This window comes from Pavona decussata, unplaced genomic scaffold (genome assembly GCF_977016875.1).
Source record: "Pavona decussata unplaced genomic scaffold, jaPavDecu1.1 SCAFFOLD_2692, whole genome shotgun sequence".
NCBI lineage: Eukaryota > Metazoa > Cnidaria > Anthozoa > Scleractinia > Agariciidae > Pavona > Pavona decussata.
In genome coordinates this window covers 15,001-17,979 of record NW_028146260.1, presented here as the reverse complement: position 1 = coordinate 17,979, position 2,979 = coordinate 15,001, and the positions used below count along the sequence as shown (strand labels likewise).

The 2,979-nt window shown below is 42.3% G+C and overlaps 1 pseudogene; it reads left to right on the top strand.

Moving 5' to 3' along the window:
• Nucleotides 1-693, top strand: LOC146447161 (large subunit ribosomal RNA; annotated as a pseudogene; the record flags this gene model as incomplete).
• Nucleotides 694-2,979: the final 2,286 nt, after the last annotated feature.

Genomic DNA, 2,979 nt, shown 5'->3' with positions numbered 1-2,979 from the left:
AGAACAAAAGGGTAAAAGCTCACTTGATTTTGATTTTCAGTACGAATACAAACTGTGAAAGCATGGCCTATCGATCCTTTAGTCTTTAGGAGTTTTAAGCTAGAGGTGTCAGAAAAGTTACCACAGGGATAACTGGCTTGTGGCAGCCAAGCGTTCATAGCGACGTTGCTTTTTGATCCTTCGATGTCGGCTCTTCCTATCATTGCGAAGCAGAATTCGCCAAGTGATGGATTGTTCACCCACCAATAGGGAACGTGAGCTGGGTTTAGACCGTCGTGAGACAGGTTAGTTTTACCCTACTGATGAAGTGTTGTTGCAATAGTAATTCTGCTCAGTACGAGAGGAACCGCAGATTCAGACAATTGGCATTTGCACTTGCCTGAAAAGACAATGGTGCGAAGCTACCATCTGTTGGATTATGACTGAACGCCTCTAAGTCAGAATCCGTGCTAGAAAGCAACGATGATTACCTCCAGAGAACTTTAGGCGAACCAGAATAGAGGGTTTCGGCCCTCATGCGTCCCAAAGTGCCAAGGGGGACAAAAGCTCCCAAGGCACTGCCGCTAGCAAATTCTAACGTTTCTGGAGATAAATCCTTTGCAGACGACTTAAATAAAGAACGGGGTATTGTAAGTTGTAGAGTAGCCTTGTTGCTACGATCTTCTGAGATTAAGCCTTTGTTCTAAGATTTGTATCACATCTTTTTTTTGACAAGGTCAAAAGTCCTCCTCACACCATGAAATATTTTTTAAGTCAAAGGTCCTCCTCACACCACAAAATATTTTCAAAGTCAAAAGTCCTCCTCACACAATTTAATATTTTGTAACTGAAAGGTCCACCACAAAACCCAATTCTTTTCTAAGTGAAAAGTCCTCAAAATTTTTAGAAAAACTCTTAGAAAAATTGTTTGGTATGAGAAGGACCTCGACTTCGAAAATTCTGTGGTGTGGGGAGGTCTTTTGACCTACCAAAAAAATTGGTGGTGTGAGGAGGACCTCTGACTTAGAATTAGGGTTTGAAATGGGGTTAGGGTTAGGGTTAGGGTAAGTGTTAGGGTTAGGAAAAAGGTTTAAATGATATTTGGAGAGGTTTTTCGGGTGTTTAGAGGCTATTTATGCTATGTAACGAGTATTTGCTTATATACTTGCTTATATACTTAGGTCAACAATTTATAGCAAAAATGTGTTCCAGCCAAGTTCTTTTAGACGCTCTTTCGAATGGCAACATTCCCGATTGAAAATGGCGACCTACCAAAATCCGCACTTTGCTTCCCCGTCCATATAGAGGTGAGTATTTGACTTTGCTTCCGTCAGAGTCAAGGAAACACATTGAAAATGGAATCAGCATACAAGAAAACCTAGTTTGGGATAGGTTTTGTGCCTTCCGTGGTATTATAACCATAGAACTGCTCCTGAGGGGGGTAGGGTAGGCCCACCAAAAAGTGCACTTCTGGTTAGGTCGCTAATTTCTAAAATAAATGTGTCCCAACCAAGTTTTTTTGGACGCTCTTTCGAATGGCAACATTCCTGATTGAAAATGCCGACCTACCAAAATCCGCACTTTGCTTCCCCGTCCATATAGGGGTGAGTATTTGGCTTTGCTTTCGTCAGAGTCAAGGAAACACATTGAAAATGGAATCAGCATACAAGAAAACCTAGTTTGGGATAGGTTTTGTGCCTTCCGTGGTATTATAACCATAGAACTGCTCCTGAGGGGGGTAGGGTAGGCCCACCAAAAAGTGCACTTCTGGTTAGGTCGCTAATTTCTAAAATAAATGTGTCCCAACCAAGTTTTTTTGGACGCTCTTTCGAATGGCAACATTCCTGATTGAAAATGCCGACCTACCAAAATCCGCACTTTGCTTCCCCGTCCATATAGGGGTGAGTATTTGGCTTTGCCTTTGTCAGACTCAAGTAAAAGCATTTAAAATGGAGTCAGCATACAAGAAAACCTAGATTGGGATAGTTTTTCTGCCTACCGTGGGATCATAACCATAGAACTGCCCCTGAGGGAGGTAGGGTTAGGGTTAGCGTTAGGGTTAACGTTGGGGTTAGGATTGAAGACAGAAGATTGGTGATGTCAGGAGGACCTTCTTAAAACAAACAGAAATACACTTATTAGGGGACTAGGGCCAGTGGACTCAGAAATGTCTTTCGTAGCAGTCTCCTATAAGAGTATTTTTCTCTGATTTAGGTGACTCCTCCTCACACCACCATTTTTCTTAGTCGAAAGACCTCTTCACAGCACGACTTTCCTGATGGATTTCTATGTAACTGCTCGTGCTGAGAGGTGTGTCGAAAGTTGATCATGTTCCCGTAAAATCTGAGGTCTCCACTGTCTAGCGAGGTACTTACAGTGAATATAGTGAATTTTTCAAAAATTGGAGAATTCTGACTTTTGCGATGAATTTTAATGTAATTGGTCGTGCTGAGAGGCGTGTTAAAATTTGAACATGTTCCCGTAAAATCTGAGGTGAGAATTAGTGAGGTACTTACAGTGCGTATAGTGACAAATCTTTAAAAGCGTGAAATTATGGGATGTTGTGGCTTCAATGGGTTTTTAAGATGTCACCAGTCATTTGGCATGACTTACAAACGATTTGGCTGGTTGTGGGTTCGATTTTCAAAATTTCATTTTTTTCGCGTTTTTATTTTCTGTCTACCATATCATGCAGTCTCCTTATTAGCGTTTGGGGGTTATAGTGTGGGCAGGTTGGTCGCAAAGGTTCCGAGAGGAGCTGGCTAGTAAACCCTGTCCCTTATGTTCCACGGCGGCAAGGCGGAGAAATAGAGGGCAGAATTGACTAACGGGCAAGGAAAGTTGGGCTTGTAGCTTTCCTTTCGAAGGAGGGAAAAGATGATGCCCGAAAGCATTGTCACTGTAGTGGCAGGCAGAGTGTAGATGGAAGTTGTGTACGCTAGCCTTTGGCTAATGATAGAGACAAAAGAGCAGGAGGATATTTTCCTTCGCAGAAGCACT